The sequence below is a fragment of the Mustela nivalis genome, assembly GCF_964662115.1.
Source record: "Mustela nivalis genome assembly, chromosome: X".
Lineage (NCBI taxonomy): Eukaryota > Metazoa > Chordata > Mammalia > Carnivora > Mustelidae > Mustela > Mustela nivalis.
The window spans coordinates 17,867,372-17,890,211 of NC_139040.1; the positions used below are offsets into that span (position 1 = coordinate 17,867,372).

The 22,840-nt window shown below is 47.3% G+C and overlaps 1 protein-coding gene across 7 annotated transcripts in view; it reads left to right on the top strand.

The window, feature by feature from the left end:
• The window catches only part of HS6ST2 (heparan sulfate 6-O-sulfotransferase 2), a 278,343-nt gene that overhangs the window by 252,217 nt on the left and 3,286 nt on the right, over positions 1-22,840 (top strand). The window lies entirely within an intron of this gene.

Consider the following 22,840-nt stretch of genomic DNA (forward strand, 5'->3'; position numbering starts at 1 on the left):
CCCAAAACCACTGCAGTGGACCCACCACGCCTGTCCTTTGTGTAGATCAGTGGTTTTTCCATCTAGGTTCTGAAGCAGGACCTCGGAGCCTGCCAAAAGTAAGGGTGATGGGAAGTCAGAAGTGGCAAATCACAGGACTCCAGGCCTCCTCTCCATGTCCTTCTGAGTGACTCCATTTTTTTCCATTATATATATTGAGGTCTGGCTAGAGTGCATTTTTCAAAGCCCTAATGCTCAGCATGAGTTTGATAACTGACACAGACCCAGCTGAGAATACTCAGGGCGCACGTAGCGGGGGACAGCAGCCTTTAGCAAGTGTGGTCTCGCTCTCCAAGGACAGGCAAAGCAGCTTTAACTGTTGGGCAGTCTGGCAGCCCCCTTTCCCAATTCTGTATGGTCTTAAAAAATAAAAGGAGGAGGAGAAGGAAGGGGAAGGGGATGGGGGCGAAGAAGAAGTCAAGAAAAATAGAAATATTTTCCCTCGTGTGGCTATGTTGCTCTGAGCAATGAAAGGTACCAGACCGACATGACTCTATAGGCTAAACCCAGGCCCATCCTGAAATACTCAGGGAAGAAATAATGAAAAATAGTGCCCAGGTTTTTCATGATGCTCCCCAACTGGTTTCTGCTCTAAAGACTGAATGAATACACACTATTTCCACTCCACTTCCTTAACTTGACCTCTCTGCTAGGCTGTAATGAAAACTGTTGAAAAAGAAAAGACCATTAGCTATATATTAGGAATATTGGAATGCCAATTAGCAATACAGAATAGTCAGGCTATACCCAATTTTGTTATGATTTTTCAACTCCCTTTCTGTTGTCTTATGTTCACTAACTCAACCCTATCTATCACCAAATGTATTGTGTCACCATTAGCCCCAACAATCCTCTCCCCTTGATTATACTCATCTCTTTATCTGCCAAATGTCCTCTAGTTTATACTATTGTGCCCATCTGCAGTGACCTCCACCCTTGAACTACACCTGTCCCAAGCCTAGCTTATTGGAAAGAACTCAGTCTTTCGAGTTAGATCAATTTGGGTTTATATCCAAGCTCTCACGCCTTGGACAAGTAAATTTTTTCAAGCCTCAGTTCCCCCATCTGCAGAATGGGGATAATAATTGGAGCTCCCTCTAGGCTAGAGATGGGTGAGGTAACTTAAGCAAATATTCTGATCCATATTTAAGCTCATTCGATGGCATTATTGTCACTCCTCATATCACAAAACACCATTAATATGACATTCTTTCCTTTTTGTTTCTCCTGATGCAGCCTGAAAGCATCCTCCCTTTTCTTTTTTTTTTTTTTTGCATAAGATTTATTTATTTATTTGAGAGGGGAGGGACAGACAGAGAGGGAGACTCCTTAAGTACGCTCCCAACACAGGGCTTGATCCCAGGACCCTGACATCATGACCCAAGTCAAAAATCAAGGGTCAGATGCTCAACTGACTGAGCCACCCAGGCCCCCCCACCCGCCCGGCTTTTTCTTGGACAGTACCCATTTAGCATTTAACCAGGTACTGATAATGTGTTCATTAAGTCAGTCAGCAAATGTTGTGCATTTAGTATGTGATGAGCGCAGTTCCAGATGCTAGGGTGGGGTGGGAGCCAAGGTACCCATGAGAGGAGGAGGAAGAGGAGAAAGAAACAGGCACAAATTCTATCACTGCTCTTAAGCATCTTATTTCTAGTAGAGATGATACTCCTGTATACAGAAAACTAGAATCCAGGGAACAAAGTGGAGTGCTCTTCCAGGAAGGGGCTACTGAAGACATGGCTGGAGTACTGTAGCTGCCGAGCAATGAAAAAGAAAGTTCTGGAAACTGCAGCTCTCGTTCTTATTGTTAACTTTCCTCCTTGGCTCATCTCTTCAGCTAACTTGCGCTATACTCTTTAAGGAAAAGTGGGTGCCATTCTTTTATCTTCCACAGAGCGTACCAGAGTACATCATGAGCTCTCAGCATATACACCGATATGAGACACTTCTGTAAAGTGTTTATAGTAAGCAGAATAATGTGCCTTCAGCATACCTCAGGAAAGACCCCCTAGTCTTGTGAAGACCTTAAAATGACTTAGCCCAACTTTTAAATGAACAGATAAAAAATAAGAAATTCTTCTCCCTGAGCCTTAAAGATCACTGGGCTTATTTTAAACAAAGAGCACTGTGTTGGGGATTTTCGTATTGAGCAGAACATGAGGCTCATTACAAACCATCACTGCACCCCCCTCCCCGCCTATATTACAGACAGGTACAGGGAGCATTTCCAGAAGGCTCTTAATCCCACAAGCCTCTTTATTTCAACCTACTGCTTGTCTCTGCCTTTCCAAACCTAGTTTCTGGGAAATTGTGCCTGATGGTGCTTTTGGTGATTATCAGAACCATCTTGTTTCTAACCATCTTGTCATAGCAGACTGCTGCCAGGCCGATGGAAAGTTACACCCCCCCCACCCCCCCTCAGCACACAACCCCCCTTCTCCTCTTCATCTTCCTCTCCCTCTCACCCCACGGGAGCCCTTAACTTCGTTAGCTGAGTCTCTAAGTCAATAGTATACCATCTTTTGAAGGCAGAGATCAGTCACTTGGAATTTGTCCTCATCGAGACTGAGCCGGACTTGAAAAGCAGCAGTGGGGAGTAAAACCCAGAGAGTCAAATGACTGGGGGTCTAGCCTCAGATCTGATCCTAACTCTGCCACCTTGAGAAAGTCACCCTCTGAAGCTCTGTTTTCTGTGCCGTTCAATGAAGGGACTGGTTTTGCTGACTAAAGTAGAAAGCAAGTGGCTGGGCAGTGCCCCATCACCACTCTCCACACAAATAATGGAGCTAGAAACACGACATCCTTCCCAGGTAATTTACTACGGCAACACCTTTTAAGGGTGGTGGGCTGGGAAGATGAGTTTGAGGGGGTGGGGGTGGGGAGTAATTCTCATCGCCCAAGCTAGTGTTTATAATGGTCTATTAAGAACACATTTAAAAGAAATGGCCTAATTCTGTAGTCTTCTACCCAGGACAACAGGCCAGTTCAATCCAACTGGTTTTTGAGTAAGGCCATAAGCAAACCCCCTTCAGGGAAACACAGGGCTGCTTTGCACAAAGCAGAAAAGTAGAGTTTTCCCCTAATACATTTAAAAATGGTCACTTCACCATTGCCAAACTTTATTACCACTTGTAAGAGCTAAAGCTTGGAGATTAATGGTCCTCATCCCAAAGAGAAGGCAATGAATGTTAAGAGGAAAAAAAAATCCCAACACATGCTATTTACTATTCTGCGTTCTTTGATAATTAATGTTAATAATGCTATTGTAACATTTTTCAAAATAAAGGATGGAGTTTTCTAATTGTCTAGTTAAAAAAAAAAAAAGTTCCAAGACTGAATCCCCAGAGGAAAAAATAACTGGAGTTTAAATCATTAACACCACAAATCTCTGATAATTGTGGAGTGTTTGCAAGTGCCTTAATCAGGATGGTATGTCTGAGTGGCCTGTTTTAATTTGATCACACTGATTAAGTTTCTGTAAGCTAATATATGTTGCATTTCCAATTCAATTAAATGAGAGTCTCCTGCCATTAGTAGATATTACCAAAATACCCTGATGGGTGAAGACTAGACTTGGTATTTTCAGTTGCTACGGACTTCCTGATTATATAATCCTGTATTAAATGAAATCAATGAAAGCTCAAATGAAATTCAGCAGACTTTAAGGAGTAAATATGCTTCCCCCATACTTGTGGTATATTTTCACCTTGAGGCGTGGAGCGCATTAGTTGGAAGTCATTGATTAGTGATAAATTTTACAGGGCTCTCTCTCTCCTCATACACCAGTTACTAGAACAGTCTTTCCTGTTCCAAGGCACTGTAAATGTGGGTGATGAATAGGCGTTCTCTCTATTATATATGTATTTTACTTGTGCCTCTTTGGGCTGTAGATAAGAGTTATCTTATGTAAATGCAATTGCTTTGTAAATGTAAATGCCTATTGGGTCATCGATCACCCTGGAGGTGGAGGAAACAGAACAATAAGGGGAGATGTGAAAGAAATGGTCTCAGGATGGGAATGAAGGAAATTGCTAAGTGCGTAAGGGAGGGATTGAATCTATGTAGCTAGAGACTCTGTGTTGGGGGATGGGATAGAAAGAACAGGCTGGATCAGGGCATTATGAATGCCTGTCTCCTGCCCATCTTCCAAATCTTTCCCCCTCTGGACAACCCATAGCGATTGTGAGTCTTATCTGAAAATGGCCCCTTGGGGGTGACAGTCACGTGCCTCACTCTGCAGGAAGCAGGCACTGGAATAGCGCTGGCAGCATCCTCCATGTTTCTGGAGGGATCAGCAGGCAGGCAAACCTGGTGGTGAGCACGGGAACCCTCTGGGGGAGAGGGCCCCTCCCATTTTCTCATAATATGTGAGGTCCTTTCATGGATTCTGGCTTTCAGAACCTGCTGCAAGCCAAATGTATGAGTCACAGAGTCATAGAGCCCTCTAAATCAGATTTGTAAGACATCCTGAAGATAAACAAAGGGGGGGAGGCTTTCTATGTTTGCACCACTTTTTTTTTTTTTTTTAATATCCCACCTACTTCCACAAAGGATTTGAAATGACTTCCACAGGGCTTTCTTACTCATGCCCAGGAGTATTTAAGCACTATTTCTTAAATGTGAGTGCAAGTGTATCATATAAATAGAGACGAATGCTTAAATAAGGACAAGAACATATCTGAGATCTCTTGGTTTATACAATAGGAAGACTCTGGGGGCATCGTTAAGTGAGTGAAATGTTGGGGCACTTATTCCCTCCTTCCCTGGGTGTCCTTTGGGTTCCCCACCCCCAGCATCTGCTATCTCCAAATGGTGCCCTTCCTCCCATGGAAAATGGCCCTGTGTATCCCATACCTGTAAGGATGTTAATTTACTTTCTAATAAAACACAGCCTAATAAATATAAACTAGTGGCTGTAAGAGGCTTAATATGTCAGTAACCTTAATGCAGAGAGGATTTCCCATAACGGTTGAGAGAGATTTGGGGATAGAAATCACACTGTGTCAGCCCCCACTCCTAAGAGCATACAGCCTAGTTCCAGACCAAGAACAAACTAACAAAACACCCACATGTGTAAAAATTTAAGGAAAAGAGTCACGTACAGACTCTAATTGTACTTGGGGCTCAGAGAAGGGAAAGAGTGAGGCCATCTGGATGGCTCCCCATGCAATGTAAGAGTCTTTTGGTGGTGCCCGAGTGGTCAAGGACAGCTGTGGGAGACCAGACATCACCTTGGACATCCCAATCCTCCCGGACACCCCTGATGTCACCTTTTCCTTTTTATTCTATGGTGTCCTCCCTGCTCCTTTTCCCACTCTCCCTTCATCCTGTCTTGTCCTTACTGACCCCTTGACACCCCATTGTTTCCGTCCATCTTCACCTCTCCCTACTTCTACTTCCCCTCATTCTGTTTTTCTTTTTTTTTTTAAAGATTTTATTTATTTATTTGACAGAGAGAAATCACAAGTAGATGGAGAGGCAGGCAGAGAGAGAGAGAGGGAAGCAGGCTCCCTGCTGAGCAGAGAGCCCGATGCGGGACTCGATCCCAGGACCCTGAGATCATGACCTGAGCCGAAGGCAGCGGCCCAACCCACTGAGCCACCCAGGCGCCCTCATTCTGTTTTTCTGATGCGTTCTCTTTGCTCTATTTCTCAGTCTCCCTCAGTGAGCTGCCCGGAATAGTCACTTTTCCTTCAGACTCCCCTGCTGGAAGACCCAAATGCTCCGAGGCAGACATGCTCGCTGCCAAACTGTGTCTTAGGCACCCTTCTCTTACTCTCCCCCAACCCTTGACATTAGCCTTGCCCCTCTCATGTCTGTTCAACCACTGTTAGGAAATGAATGAAGTCACTGTGTTGGAGGTTTGAATCCCAGCTCTACCTCTTAAGAGCTGTGTGACTCTGGGAGAGTTGTCCAACTTTTCTGTACCTCAGTGTCTTCATCCATAAAAAGAGGAAGATAATACCATCAGCTGCCTCATAAAGTACCCCAGGTTAATCACCGAGACTCCTGCCTGCCACATGGTAAAGGGGCAGTGTGCCCTTGCTGTAATTTTCTCATTATGGGTGCTTGATCCCTGAGTCAGACTTAGCTGTTTTGTGCAGAATGTTTTTCTCAACCCCTAAAGAAGCTGACCCAACGTTGGGTAGGGAACTAGTCTAAGCCATTTCTAACACCAGTTCCCCCCAGTACGGTCATGAAGATCATCTGTGCTCCTCAGCTCAATGGATTTCAACATTTGATTTCAGAATGATAAATGCAATCAATTTTTAACAGGTGGATAGCTCCGGAGACTTGGTCTTCCAGGCCACTGAATTTTGAAAAGTGTACCAAGGAAGAAACAAAGAGCATAAAAAAGAGACAAAGCACATTTAAAATGTAAGCAGATAGAGAACACTGATTTCTCTATTGTAAGCCTTCAGCTTCTAGCTCTACCTATTATATGCCCGTGAGTTTCACAGCTGCCTCACAATGCCACAAATGAGGTGGAATTTTCAAACTCATTTTTCTTGTTTTTTTCTCATGCCTAACATGGTGACACACAAAACTATAGCTCCAGCCTCCAACCCGAGACCGGGTCTGAAGTGTTCGGCCATTGCTTTGTCTGAGAACCAGGGTCTTGGTTTGGTCAATGGCGGTACCCTTGGGGATCACACAGCCATGACAGTCCTGGAGCCCAGGGAGGGGTTCTCGGTCCTAATAAATGTTTCCATAAAAGATCTCAAAATGTGTGTGGGGCAACACATATTTTACCATAGTTATTCTGGCTCTGCAAGTGCAATGAAAATGTTAGCCTGGGCATATCAATCGTGTTTTACAGATGACTGTAATTTCCTGAATGTCAAAACTCCAAATTTTTCTACTAAGCAAACTTTTCAGTGGCAAAACACATTGCCTCCCTAATGTATCACTGTGGGCAGGAAAAATGAAATCTTTATGCACTGTATTATGAATCAATGAGGCATTGAGATTCTTGGAAGGGTGAGTGGACTCCAGAAAATGAAAAACTGCCACTATTCCATCTCCACAAACCACTGCTCAGGGAACGGAGGCTTCAGCGGCATTCAGCGTGCGGGCCACGGAAATACTGGATTCCAGTTGAAACCAGGGACTGTCTTCCCCCGCATGGTGATGGAGGTAGATGTCCCTGTAAATATAGTGCGAGTCAGGACATTTAACAACCCCCCCCCATCGCGATTCCCTTCACTTCTGGGAAAACGGCTCTATATTGATCAAGGGAGCCTGAGAGGCTTGTACATTTCGGTAAGAGAAAATAACATTAACAGGCACTATTCGTGGGATGCAGACCCAGGCATCCTGCACGGTGCTAAGCCCTCTCTCTGCAAGGGTCATCTCGTTCAAAAATCACACCACTGGGAAGTGGGTGTTTGCAGATAAGGAAACCAAGATTTAGAGAGCTTAAGTAATTTGCACAAGGTTACGGAAGCTGGGGCTGGCTTCCAGAACTCTCAGGCTCCAGAGACAGAGCTCTTAACTACAAAGCATTTATCAACAGCTGGCTGTTTCTGGAGACTGTGGGCCAACTAAGCTGGTCCAGGGGAAGAGAAGAGGTACAAAGAAGGCTTGGTCCTGCCCTCTTCTTGAGGCACCCACAGCCTTGCAGGGAAGAGAACCATCAGACACGAATATCTTACATTCTGATGTCAGATGATCGGGATGCCCTGAGAGTCCAGATAACTCTCTTTGGAGGTTCAGAGGAAGGCATGGCTGCCTCAGCTGAGGACATCGGGAGGAAGGAAGCTTCAAGAAGACAGCCCTGGAGCGCCTGGGTGGCTCAGTGGTTAAGCCGCTGCCTTCGGCTCAGGTCATGATCTCAGGGTCCTGGGATCGAGTCCCGCATCGGGCACTCTGCTCAGCAGGGAGCCTGCTTCCTCCTCTCTCTCTCTGCCTGCCTCTCTGCCTACTTGTGATTTCTCTCTGTCAAATAAATAAATAAAAATCTTTAAAAAAAAAAAAAAAAAGAAGACAGCCCTGCAGCCCCATTTGGAGAGCTGAGTAGTGAGGACCAGGGAATGCTGTGCCTGGTGGGGCAGCAGGAGCAAAGGCATGAGGCACAGGGAGGACGAGTTTGGTGCGCGGAGTGTGGAGTCCGCATGTGCCAGGGCAGTGCCAGGATGGAGGACATGACTGGACCAGTACCTGAGCCACAAATCATGGCTTATTCACCTAAAACTCAGCCTGCTGATTTTCTCTGCAAAGCCATGTGCTTTTACCCTTTCTATTTTTGCTTCACATTGACTTTTAAACCAGAGACTCCTGACAGGTCCTCAGCCCCAGCAAAATTATAAAGCAGCCAAATTTGCCATTGGTGTCCTCCGTTTTTGTTCTCAGCCTCCTTATCCTTCCTCAGAACCCAGCGTGCCTGTCTCTGCATATACTCTGCCACCTCCCCAAGGCAGAAGCTGGTTATTAAAGCTTCCCCCTTCTAAAGGACTGCTAAGTCTTAACGACTTAGAACCCTGTCCCCCCTCCCCACTGCTCCTGCCACACACAAAGAGGGCAGATCCTTAAGCCAAAGGAGGAAACTTCACTTGGTGGTTTCCTGGCCAACGGTGAGAGGGAGGGGCTTGTGCTCCGCAGCACCCCTGAAAACCTTGCCACCCCACATGGCTGGTCCTGTTGCATCCCCCGCAGGGCGTTGCAGGGAGCCCTGTGCTGCTGTGTGTGACTTTTTCCTTTCATTCTCGAATGAATGAGCAAAGTGGCGTGGGGTAGCAAAACGAGTCTGGATGTCTAGACGCGAGTTTCAGACATAGGTAACTCGATCACCTACTAGCTGCGGGACCTTCCCCCCTCTGGGCAGTAATAGCTGCATCTATGAAATGGACTGGCACATTCGTTGGCAAGCTCTTACAAGAGATGGAGAAAATGGGCTTTGTTAAAAGAATCTTTGCCACGGAGAACTTTTTAGAGGAAGACAGAGGGTGTTATGCCTCCAAAAAGACTTAGAATAATAGCTCTTTAATCCTTGAGAACGAGCTGAAAAATACTTGTCACCCGCGGGGTGCTCTTCCACTGAAATGCAGCCACATTGGCCTCTCTGAAAGATACCCGCCCATATTTCACCTGTCAACGTATTCTTCCCACCACGCACAAGGTGAAGGTCGATGTGTTCTCCCGCACCCGTTCCTAGTAACACCATGACATGTGAAATGCAGAATGGAAAGAGCTATGTTAGGGGAACAACAGGATTTCAAAAGCAGTTTTAGGAAGATCAGATCTTGTTTTAACTTGTGTGTTCCTGACTGATTTATGATTCTGAAAAGGAAAAGGAGTTTGATCAAAACTGTCACCCTATGGCCTCCTTTTCAATTCCTGTGTTTTCTTTGATCAGAAAGGATCAGGCATCCTGGTTGGGACTTTCCCTGACCCCCAGTGGCCAGTCGCATGGCTTCACAGGGGCAACAGTCACTCCCGAGCAGGGAAGGCCAACCCGGAGGCCCGTAGGACAGGGCAAAAAGGAGCATCCCGGCCAATTCCAAAGCTTCACGGTAGACCTTCCATCTGCTGACCTCCCAGTCTGTAGCCCCATAAGGAACTGGGCCCAGTGCCGAGAGAGACAAGAGGCAATTGCCAGGCAGTACTGACCTTCAGGGAATGTACAGCCTGGTTAGGAAGACAAAACAAGAGAAATGGGCTGTTCCAATATCCTTTAGGGGCCCAACAGGCAGCAGAGAATCATGAAAAGATCAAATCAGGAGTTCAGAGACCCGGGTTCTAGTCATAGACCCACTGTCAATGAAGTGCGTATCCTTGAGCAAGTCATTTCCCGTGATTGAAGTTCAGGTTCTTCCCCTGTAAAAATAGCAGTTCTATTTTTTTTTTTTATCCTGTATACTTAGAAGGATTGTGTGAGGAACTAAAATTGTAAGGACTGTGAGCCATTTGCCCGTCCCATGAAACTTCCGGTTGTTATTAGCCACCCCCCACGCCTCCCTCCTTCTCCCAGGGATACCAGTGCTTTTCTTCAGATGACCTTTCTGAAAAGTCACTGTGGGAAGGGGGATGTCATTTAGAATAATCCTCTATGGCCTTAAATCCAACTTAACCGTGGGTCACTATCTCAGAGAATTAACCTCATTTCCAGGGAGAAAAACCAAGCCAAGGGGAAGGCGGTGGAGGTGACCCGTGTAGCACGTTAGTGAATCTGACTCCCCAGTGACATGTCTTCAGAGTGAATGACTGATGGAAGAGTCCGAGGGTAGGGCCACCCCCAAGGGATTGCCTTAAGTTGGAAAATCCAAGCCAAATATCTCCCTTGATTTTTAGTCCTCCTTTATGGATTTTGGATCTGTAGCGGAACATCAGTGAGCATCACCCCCAGGGGCTATCTTTTCCTGAAGCTGATCCTTATTTATCAGTCACCTTGAGCATGATATTTTGAAACCTGGGGAAGGAGTCAGAGACTTGGTTTTGGATCACGGCTCTGCCACAGACTGGCCAGGGCACCCCAGACAAACCCATACTTCTCTCTGGGCTTGGGTGTTCTCCTTGGTAAAGCCATTGGACTACTCTGTGCCAGAGATGGGTCTATTGCCTTCATCTGTGTGTGGCCCCTATCAGTTCTACAGGGTCCTTGCCTTCCAGCAGGTGGGCTGGTTTACACACACAGGACATGGCTCCCTACTCAGTGACCTGCTCCCCACTGTGACTCAGAGATGGTTCTTTTCCTTCTCAGAGATATCTGGGCCCCATTTTACCCAAGATGGTGCTTGTGAAGCGCCATTTTTAAAAAACAGCTTCTGCTCCGTCAAAAATGGTGGAATATTTCTGCTTTCACCAGCCAAACTGGAACAGTGACATAGATTTGACAACATACATACTTGTCTGGTTTCGTGTACCATGTTTTTCCACTCTGTCGCATGTGGACAGGCACAAAAATAACCACCACACCAGCAATTCCAAATTCCCCTTTTGCCCAAAAGGAGAAATGTAGCTGTCCAAAGTCTCTTGTTGACACCATGAAAAACAGACCCAGTGACACCCAGAACTTAGAGGACTCTTGGTAAACTCTTAGCACCAACTTAACCTTCAAAAGAACTCCTTCTGCTCAGGCAGGATCTTTGTGGCTTCGCTGCCCCTTCCCATACTCACTTCAATGTGACACCAGATTCTTCAGGAGGTAAAGGGGTTGGTGGGGAGGATTAGTGAGTTATTTTTCTATTCCCAGTGTGATCACTATAAAGAAACAAGGCTCTGCCTGGTACCATCTAGAACGCTTATTTCCACACACATACAGGCCATGTTATCCAATAATCATGCCTTTTGCAGCTCTAATACCTGCAGCAAAACCTTTCCTGGGGGAAGGAGGCACGACCCTGCCAGCCGGTGAAATTCTGAATGGCTCCAATTCTTTCCAGCTAATGGTTAACGAGATCTGCTTTCCCCCCACCAAAAGCCAGGGTTTACACTTCATCTCTCTCAGTGCCTTAAAACAATATTAGAGCTCATTAAAATCAACCCGAGGCTTGAGAAGGGCAGCTTTCATTTAGGGGGAAACTTTCCCTCCGCGCTGTTCTGGAAAATCGCACAACACTGAGAGCAGGCATTTATCTTGACTCATTTCCTCTAATGATTTCTCCAAAGCAGGCTGGAGGGGCCTGCCTCCCAGACAGCCCGTGCCCAGCAGGCCCAGGTGAGTGAGGACAGCCGGTTACCGTCTGCTCACAATTCCCTTCAGTGATATTTATTGACTGTCTACCACGGGAAAAAGCCCTGTTACTTGATTCCTTGTCTTCGTGGAGGTCCCTAAAGAAATGTTTCCATGTGTCTCCGGATTTCTCACAATCTGGGGTGGGCAGGGGAGCTGGCTATCTGGTTTCCTCGTCTGCACAGTGGGAATTTGGGGCCAGAACGGTCACCAGCTGGACTCCCCGCCCCAGCCCCCGCGTCTTATGTATGTGGCCATTTCCATCTCTAGGGCTCAGTAGCAGGCCTACAGAACCCACGAGATCCGCACCGCCCTTCATATCCTGGCATATTTGGCTACCTCCTGGTTTATCAATTATGTTTTTTTGAAGAATTTTTATTTATTTATTTATTTGACAAAAAAAGGGGAGCGAGCGCCAGCGCACAACCAGGGGGAGTAGGAGAGGGAGAAGCGGACTCCCCACCAAGGAGGGAGCCTGGCACGGGCTCGATCCCAGGACCCTGGGACCATGACCTGAGCCGAGGGCAGATGCTTAACTGACTGAGCCACCCAGGCGCCCCCCTACTACCTTCTGGTTTGAAATTCTGCTCTGGCCAGGCCTGTGGTGCCCTTGGCTGGTGGCTCAGGGGGTTGAGCTCAGTGCCTGGGGCCCACGGGAGCCCATACAGCCCAGCGAGAGCCCACACAGCCCAGTGAGAGCCCACAAGCGGGAGACTCAGACACCAAACAGGGCATTGACCAGGGCAGCGGGCAAGAGTCTGGGCTCAGGAATCACACAGACCTGACAGACGGTCACTAACTAGCTGAGTGATTTTAGGAAGGTTCAATTAACACCCTTTAGCTGAATACCTTTAACTGTATGACAGCAACAACAATAATCATATTAATTAAGATCTGCAGAATGTTATGTTCTGGCACGGTTCTGACCACTTTATATATGTACGTGTATGTGTGTGTGCGTAATTTTTATCTTCATTGAGACCCTATGGTTCCCCCCAGGCCATACATGAGAAAAATTGAGGCACAGAGAAGTTAAGTCATTTGCGCAGGTCCACACAGATAGTAACTGCCTGAGCTGGAGTTTGAACCCTGGCAGTTTGGCTGTGAAGTTAGAGTAGCACTGTCCCATGGAAATACAATGCAAGGCCCGTTCGTCATTTAAAAACCTCCTACGGCCCACCAAAAAAAAAAAAAAAAAAAAAAAAAAAAACCTCCTACTAGCCCCATTGAAAGTGAAAAGATACAGTAGAATTAAACTTAATAATGTATCAAACCCCATGTATCAAAAATGGCATCATCTCGACCACGTAAGCTGTATAAATCCTAATTGGTTAAGGGGATAGTCTTTCTTCCCCCTCAGTCTTGGAAATCTTAGTCTGCCGGAAAACATTCAAGGCACGGCATCTTTTGGATTAGCCACATTTCCAGAGGTTCAAGAGCCACGTGGGGCTGGTGGCTATCTTGGATGGTCCAGCTCAAGAATGGACCCTCCTCATCATTACATACATTACATAGGCACTGGCACCTATGCGGTAGGGTTCTGTGAGAAATTAGCCGGCACAGTGCCCGGCATGTTGTCTGCACCCCTGCTGTGCTGTTTGCTCAAGTCAGAATACCAGCAACCCTCCACACTACTCACCTGCTTAAATCCTTTCTATCCCCTTAGGGCTTGGTCAGCTTTTTCCTCCTCCTCCTCCACGAAGCCTTCCTTGATGACTCTAGAACACAATAAACTCCTCTCTCTGATTCATTGTGCATTTAGACTCTGTATGACACAAGTAGCCCTTCGCTATGTTCTGCCTTTACCCCAGCCCCTACTGAACTGTGCTTCTGTCTCCCCAACTAAAGTTTAAGCCCTTTGAGAGTAGAGGCCGGTATAGATATGGGCTCCTCACAACTCTGTCCACAGCTTTAAGTACGGCAACTTCTAGATCACCGAGGGATGGTTCACTGACTGTGGATTGAGTAGATACATGTCTTGCAGTGCAAGGCCAAGCTTCTCGCCTTCAGGGCTAAAAGGACACCATGTCCCTAACTTTGTGCTGAATTTCATGAAGGTAGCATTTTTATGACTTCCTGGTTGAAACCTTGAACTTGCAGTGTTTCATAATGGATGTGCTTTCCAGTAAAAGGCAGGGCCCGAACAAGAGTTCCAGGGCAAAGGATTCAAAGGATGCTCACCTGAAGACCAAAACAGTAAGCATGTTTTTCTCAATGGCACATCTAGACATTTCCCTGACCTCCTTTCGTCTTCTACGGGCTAAGCCTCACCACTGCTCACCTCCACCCACCCTGCTGAAGGAAAGAAGAGAACCAGTCCTTCTCAAAGCCCGCCCCAGGCAGAAACCTCAGGAGATGAACGTTGACAGAAGGATGCCCCATAGGAACACTCTGGAAGCTGAGAAGTACCAGGCAGGGAGGGAAGGCCCGATGGTAGAGTTTGTATAGCCCGTGGCAGAACGGGTCTTCCCATGACATGGGCAGACCATATGCCTTCATGGGGCCGCACTCCCTCATCTACACACTGAAGGGGTTTTTCTCTGAAACTTCTTTACACCTCAAAAACACACTGAGTATTAATGAGCCAAGACTCACAGAATAATTTCAGAGTGCAAAAAATGTCAGGGGGCAGTGTAAGCTGCAGAAATTTTCATGCCACCAAGCATTTGAGTGGACCCTGGGTGAAGGCTGGTGACTATGGGTCATAAAGCCTGGAATTTCACATCTTGTTAAAGAACTCCGTTTTCTCACTGTTTGCAGAGTCCTTAGATTTATGTACTTGGGAGCCCACTGGGCTTCGGGAAGGAGGAGCCCTAGATTTCTTAAAAAAAAAAAAAAAAGAAGAAGAAGTAAATATTGCTAGGGCTGATTGTGTGAAGAATTTCATGTTGGGTTTGACTTTATAAGCATCAGAAATTTTCTTTTCTTCCTTTTCGACAAAGGAGGAAACATCATTTTGCTGTTTTGTGAAAGAAAGCGGAGAATGGCTTAGAAAAACATCCTTCTCCTTAACAAAAGTCCATCAGTCTAGTGTGCCCTCAGAACACACACACACACACACTCTCTCTCCCTCTCTCTCTCTCTCATAGCTGCAGGCCCAGCCCTAGCTTGGGGCCACACAGGAAGAAGGTCCTATTCAGCCAGCCAGGCCAGCTCCCCTCACCAGGCTGACCTTTCTGGAAGGTGGGAGAACTGGGGAGCAGAGGGAGATCCAGAGAGCAGAAAAAAAGAGATTTTTTTTTAAAATAAACACAAGGAAGATGCGTGAAGCAACTTCAGTTAGCCAAAGGAAAAAGCTCCATCAATTAAGGTGTTAATGAAGGTATTACTTTATATACATAGAACCGCTCCTTTGGGGGAGGAAGGTCTGTGCACGGTGGCGGGTGAGATCTTCAGTTTCTTCCAAGTTGCTTTTCCTGGAATGCATCCACCCTGTCAAGGACCCTAATCGGTCCATTCAAAGAAGCAGTCCGAGTCCTGGTGGCCTTATCCATCAGCGGGCTCCCGAGGGATGGCCTGGCCCCTACCTCTCATGGGTTGCCCAGAAGAGCCCGGCCTTGTCACAAGCCCGTAGCGTCAACTTGAAGAGCAAAGGGAGACGTTCGGTGTCCAGATCACTTGGGTCTACGTAAGGCTAGGAGGACAATCAGATAAAATCCCGGGTACCACTGCTTTAATAACTCACTTTGCACAAACGTAAAGGCTCCCTCGCCTCGCTGAGCTTCAAGGGGATCTTGAGAAACGTACCAGCTACAATACATGTAAGCGAGCGTTCCCGCTACTTCCAAGTCGTCCCCTCTTGAAATCTCACATTTCCTTACGAGGCTGCTGCCACTGCAGATCACCACGTTGATGGGGCCCCTCGGTGGGGACTGTCAGCAAGCGTTGGAGTCACCTGAGAAAAGCAGTTAAAATGGCAACTCCGGGGCTTGAGGGATCCAACCCCATTAGAGGCGTATTTGCCTTTGATTCAGTTAACTCTGCTTTCATTTAGTCGATGCTCACGTATTCATGTTGTTTGATCTGAGCACGATGGAGCCGCTTTTGATGGCAGGATCCGTGCTCCTGGTTTAGGCATCATTAACCAGGGAAGGCGATCAGACCTTTGGCATGAGTGACTCACTGTCCCTTATTACCCTGCTTGCGGAGTTCACTTAGGACCCCCAAACGTGGTTCGTATTTTTTGGCCACTCACCATTCCTCCAAGAACAAGGTATATGAAGGCTGAACTTTAAAAAAAAAAAAAATACAAAATTAAGCTACAGGTATCATAAAATGTTCAGTCATTGATTTGGGCTAAGAATTTGTTTCCTTTCTTAAATTAACTTTTTATTGATCTCTCCTGTGACCTTCACTCGTACGGTTTTGTTGGCTTTCTTCCATAAGAGAGATGGCTTTGATATTTTTTTTTTCCTTTGAGTAGTGCAGGAAAAACCTTATTTGGGAGCCAGGGGCCTAAAAGGGAAGTAAATGTTTACTGCACGGTCCTCCTAGCTTTGCTCAGGCAAAGTGCCCTGGGCTTTTCCTGGACAGAAATGGGCGTCCTTAGGCTTGTCTGTGGCGTGCAGCAGGGAGCTTGGGTTTGCTCTGGGACAGCGGTGCTCAAGACTGCCCCAGAATTTCCTGGAGAGCTTCCTAAGATAGAGATGGTCGGGTTCCAGCCCCTGGGTTTCTGTTCACTGAGTGGACCCCAGAACGTACCTTTCCAACAAGTTCCTAAGTGGGCGCTGATGCTGCTGGTTCTGGAACCTGGATGTTAGTTTGTTCCCAGAAGTGGAAGTCCTGGGTTTGGGCCCCAGTACGAGGATGGGAAGAGCACAGGTTCTAGAAAGAAATGGGTTCAGTCTCAGTACCCCTACCTAACTCACCATGTGACACTGGGCCGAATCATCTCTCTCTCGGTTTCTTCATCCTCATGATGAGAACAATAATAATATCAGTTCCACGGTCGAGGTGGGAGTTCATATAGAAGCACCAGGCCTCAGTGCCCCCAGCCCCGGGCTGTGCCCTCTCTCGGCAGGCAACATTTCCTCTTCATGAGGGTTCTTTCAGGCCTGCTTTATTATGCAAACGGACACAAAGCAGGGTCTGCATAAGTGTCCGCCTTCAGCCCAGGAATGCGCCCTGCAGTTAGATCCATTTCCAAGGGCTGTTAGGGATGTGTGTCTGACCATGATGCTGTGCCATCTCAAAGGCTTCTTCTTACTCCCATGAGCCTAGGAAGCTGTGACTTAGAACTCAGGTCCTTGCCGCAGGATAAACTGTTAAAAATGAAAATATGGTACTCGTGTTTATCCATGTACTTACATCTAATATCCTTACATTTTCCAGCCTTCCTTCTCGTGGGGCTACTGCACAGAAAGTCAGGGGTAACTGCTCCGTATCACTAGATGTCCTTAAAATGTTCCATCACAGGGGTAATGTGGTGTATCTGTTATTTAACAGTGACATCTAGTGGCTTTTCCTTATCAATGAAAAAGATGCCTTTCCTATTAGCTTATCCTAAGCTCTGCGGCTCCTGCTGCAGATATTCATTCAACAGTCCTTTATTAAACACTAATTTTCTGTCAAGCATTGTGCCAGGCCCAGAGGATCAGCTTACGCTGATCAATGATACTCGGTCCCTGCCCTCCCGGAGCTCAGAGTCCAATGTGGGACGCAGACGGATCACTAGACAGTCACGGCACGTAGCAGTAAATGCTACAGTTCCAGTATGGCTGGAACAGAGGAACACCAGGGCTGTTCACTCTGCCTAGGAAGGTCAGGGAAGGTTTCACGGAGGAAACAATCTTAGAGCGGAGTTTTGAAGCTTTCCAAGCAACCTAGAAAATACGCAAGCCATTCAAAAGAGTGGGCATTCCACATCCAAAGGAAAGGGGCCTGTAGCATCATTGCCTGGAACGGATCTGGAAAACAAAGTTACTTCTCTATACCTGGAGCATACAGAAGAGAGCAGGGCTTTTCAACTATTGACATTTCGAGTTGGATAATTCTTTGCACGCTAGGCTGTGCCGCAGCTCTGCTAGACCCCATCCACTGGAAGCAGTTTGCACTCCCCCTCACCCCCGCCCCATGACAAATAGAACGTCTTCAGAGATTGTCACATGAGCTAGGGCCAGGGGAGCAGAAAGAGAGATGCAAAATCCCTTGTGGTTGAGGAAGGCTTGTGTAGAAGGAGCTTGAAAGAGATGAGGGAAAGAAAGGTGGTGGTTACCAGGTCCCATGAGGCTGTGTCTAGCGTGTGAAGGAGCTTGGACTTCATGTTCTAGTTGATAAGGATTAAGAGGTCTTAACTAAGGAATGACAGGTCAGATGTGTGTCATATGGGCCTGGGGTGAGCTAGGCATGAGACCAGAGGCTTGGAGACGGGCCAGGACCCCACAGCAGTGACCTGGTAGAGAAATTATAAGGGCCTGGCCCCAGGCAGCGATAGGAAGAATGGACCTGAGTGCTCCTAGGATCTAGAATCAGCAAAGGTCTTGGGGAAAGTTCACATAGTGGTGGTGAGCAAGATGGAGGAGGTGGCCCCCAGGTTTCAAGCTTGGACAACTCTTTGTTGGTTGCTATTGTTGTTTCTATAATTACTTAGCAATGACAGGAAAAAGCTGGCCTGGACTCTAACTTTTATATAGTTCTGCTGTAAGGGACCAGGGGCATACAGGCACACTGGACGATGGTCATAAAACTCACCTAGGTACCTGGTAGGGAGTCATGACTCCAATTTAAAGATGTGACACCTGTTCATCTTAATTAAGTGACCCATTTTGTCGTAAGACATATCTGCCCCATTACCACTAACCGAAACAGGCTGATGATGATTTTCCTGGGGCTGAGCTATTTTAAATAGCTCACTCATTTAAAATTAGATCAGTCCATTCAGCGGCACCCTTTGGAGTGATGTCCACCTGAAGGGAGACTTTCGGCAGTTCTCGTCTGCATCTTGTTCTGTTTTGATCAGTGCGTGGATACAGGCATTGCCGAAAGGAATAAGGAGATGTGGCGAAGATATTAGGGGATATAATCAGAATCCAGATGTGTTTTAACAGGCTCAGACTTACTCTAACAAGGAGAAATTCAACAGGGCCACAAGTAAACTACCTCCAGGTCCAGGATAAAGTAGATTGGGTTTCAAAGTGGCTTACGTGTAAAAGAAAGAAAGACTTTAGTTGACTATGCGTCAGCGGTGTGGCCTATTTGCCAAAAAGGTCGATGTGCTATACTAGGCCACACTAGGAGAAATGGTGTTGGGGCTGAGGGAGGTGACAGACTGTCCCTGCTTGTCACTTGTCAGACTGTGCCTGGAGGACACATTCCAGTAAAGTGGAATATATTCAGGGGAAGCGAGAGGGCAGTGAGGGAACTTGAAGCTGTGTCCAGAATAGTAGAAAACCATATTTAGCATTAAGAAGAGAATCCTCGGGCTACCTCAGGGTACTTAAAGTCAGTCTTCAAAGCGCCGAAGCCATGTGTGCAGAATTAAAATTCGATCTGCAAGTACGCTGTCATGGTTTGAAATGACTGCTTTATGCTGTTAATGCCACATCTTTATCTTAAGGCCAGATCACCCCCTGAGTGCTCTATCTGGCCATTCAACTCTCTTTTGGTTGTCCCAGCGCACCTGAGGCCCTTCTGCCAGAAACTAGAGCCATCCCTAACCCTCCGTCCTCTCCCCTGCGTTCATTTTGACACCAAGTTCAGTTAACGCCACCTCCTAAAATTGTGTCCAGCCCTCCTTGTTTTGCCTTGTTTTCTGCAGTAAACTAGGCGAATTTCCCTAATTCCACCTCCACACCCCATTCCCTATAAGCTTGCTAAAACATTGATTTCATCAGATCACTCCCCTGCTTAAACCCCTTTGGAGGCCTCCCTCTCAGCTACAGATGTCTAAGTCCTTTCTTGGGAGGGGGGGTGTCCGAGGCCTTCCACACCCAGGGCTCTGGCTACCCCTCCAGCTGCAACCTCGGCCACTGCCCTTCGTTCCCAGTTAGAGGTTTTTGTTTTTTTTCTTTTTCCTTTTTTAAGGATTTTACTTATTTCTATTTATCTACTTATGTATTTGTCAGAAAGCAAGAGAGAGCACAAGCAAGGGGACTGGCATGGAAAAAGAGAGGGAAGCAGGTTCCCTACTGAGCAGAGAGCCCGATGCCGGACTCAATCCCAGGACCCTGAAATCCTGACCTGAGTCGAACAAAGGCAGACGCTTAACCACCTCAGCCCCCTAGGTACCCCCGCTCCCAAGTAAGAGGTATTCAGTGCACTTTGTCCACACACAACAGGCTAGTTTGTGTCCTGTGACTTTGCTCACGCTCACCTTTCTGCCTCATACTCCATTCCTCTCTCCTTGCCTCCTCTCATTCTCACTTGTTTTCAAAATAAAGTGGCAGAAGCTTTTGCCTGTATTGTTCGGCTAGTGAGATGCTTTCATCACACCTCGTGCTCGCTCCAACCATGAAGAACACATCCTGTTGGGGGCGCCTGGGTGGCTCAGTGGGTTAAGCCTCTGCCTTCGGCTCCGGTCATGATCTCAGGGTCCTGGGATGGAGCCCCGCATCGGGCTCTCTGCTCAGCGAGGAGCCTGCGTCTCCCTCTCCCTCTGCTCCTGCTTGTGTGCTCTCTCTGTGTGTCAAATAAATAATTATTTTTTAAAAAAGAACACATTCTATCGAAATGCCATGTCTTGGTGCTGTTGGCACCCGGTGCCAGGCACACGTGAGGTGCTTGCCCTGAACTGGCCACGGGAAGAGCGCCACCCGTGTTTCAGTGCCCCCCGCCCCCACATCGCGTTCCCTTTGGGCTGCGCTGTCACATCCTCAGGTGGCCTGGCCGGAGAGACTGCGTCTCTGACATCTCCCTAACAACTCTCTCCTCGGCATAATGGGCCTCCTGGATCTTTTGCCCAACCAAACCTCCCAGGTGTTACCCACACCTGCTTTCCCACCTCCAGCACACTATGGTTTGCGGGAGCACCAGACACTCCCGGACACACCGACCTCTAAGCACAGCTGCCTGTTCATCCCCAGGGCTGATCTGTTTGCAGCAGCATGGACTGTTTCCCACTGAGGCAGCCCGGGAGACCAGGCCTGGCTTTCCTGGAATACGTGGGCTGTGGCAATCCCTGAATCTGTTATCATCGGGGTGGGGTGGTGGGGGAGGACAGCTGCTGTCACTAGGGCAGGCAGGCTGTGGGCTCCTCTCATTCTCCGTGGCCTTGACCACCCCTGCCATGTTGAGACGGAGGCTGCCCACGTTGAACGGCCGTCATCTCATGTGGGCACAAGGAGAACTTCAGGGGGAAGGAATCACACATCCACCATGTGAGAGACTCTGGGCGTCTGTCTCTGCCTCTCTGGCGTACCTCCTCTCTCTTTCTACGTGAGGCTGGTGCTTCCAAAATGTTGGTCGTGACGTTTACCCTGGTGACTGGGATCTATCTGTTCCCAAAGACAACAGAGCCTGTTTGGGAGGGAGAGCCTCGGACGGGCACAAGTCTGCACTCTAGGGTTTACCAGAAGATGTCGCTGTAGTCTTAACCCAGTCCAACGAGGCAGGGCCAGAGGGACTGTCAGCTAAGCATGAAGGTGACTTTATTATGGGGGTTTAAACTACCCAACAGCCCCCATTATAATGCATGCCTACTAAAGCTGGTTGAAAGGTTAATCCAAATGTGTCACTGGACTTCATAAATTTCTTTTCTTTTTTCCAAATAATCAGACTAATTGCCACTAAGCTATCGCCTCCGGCCTAGCATAAAGGCTTGATAAATATGTATTGAATGAAGGAGGGAATGAGTATCACAGCAAGGGGCGGAAGGAGGAAGCTCCCGGGAATAGCAGTCACCTTTGTCGGTAATGGCCATGGGGCCATTTAGCTGTGGGTGTTTGCAGACCTGAGTTTTTGTGGCGCCCGCAAGATCGGGCTGTAGGTAAAGCAGTGAGATAGGCATCCATCCTCACTCCCAGAGGCTCCTCCTGTGCCCCATGTTTGTTTAGTCTGAAAAAAAGTATATACAGTCATTTAAAAAAATTTTTTTGTGATATTTGCAAGGCACTTAGGAGATTCTCCAATTTTTGTAGGATGAGGCATGGCCTTCCCGGTCCTCACTCTCTCCCTCCTCTTCTCCAGAAGTTCTAGAAGAATAGCACAGAGTCCCTGTCCTGGAAGACATCGTTTAAGCAGAAATACAAACAAATAGTCACAATTCAGTATCAAAATTTTTCACAAAGACTAAGTGCAGACGTGTTACAGGACCACCGAGGAAGAGGTGAGGGCCGGCAACTGGCGGTGGGCTTAAGTTTGCTCAGAGGAGAGATTGTAACTTGAAGGATGTTTAGAATTTTCCGGTCACAGAAGGAAGATCGTGCCCAGCAGAAGAAGCACCATGCCCAGGATAGACCCCAAGGGTCCAAGTTGCTCGAAGGCCGAGACTCGGGAGAAACCTTTCTGCGGAGGACATCAGCCAACAGACCCAGCCTGTCTATGATTGAGTTGGTTCCCTTTGGCAGGTGTACGGAACCTTCCACTCTCTCAGATTGGAATGAATAGATTTCACAAAAGCCGCCAGCCATTCCCCAGGTTTTCTCTAAAAAACGAAATGCTAATAGTCAGTGTTTATTGTTGTTTTCCTTCTACAACATGCCTTTCTTTGACTTCAGCTTTCATCCCCTGAGTCTCAGCGGCGTGGGGTGAATCATTTCTTAATTAAAAGCGCAACCCCAGGGTCGTTTCTCCCCTTGAGTATGTCTGATCACATCTTAGGCTTTGACATTTCTGGGCTGGGGTGCATGCTTGTATGGGTTCAGTGTTGGCTAGTCCTCTATGTGAATAAACAAATATTTCAGTTTGTAGCTTTAAAATGGAGATAGCCATATGACAGAGGCTTCACACTTGCTGACACCCAAGTATGCTTTCAGTACATAAAGAAAAGGGGCATTTTGGAGCTGATAGAGTTAATTTGGCTGGGCTGGGAATATTATCACGCTAGCAAAGGCTGAAACCGAGGTGCTTGCTTGTATATGTGCCATTGGCAGCTCCCATGTCTATTTCAGTCGGCAACTAACCACACTCATGAGCTACAGTACCAGCAAATTGGGGGAAAGAGTGAGCTACCTGGATGGGCTCGTGGGACTC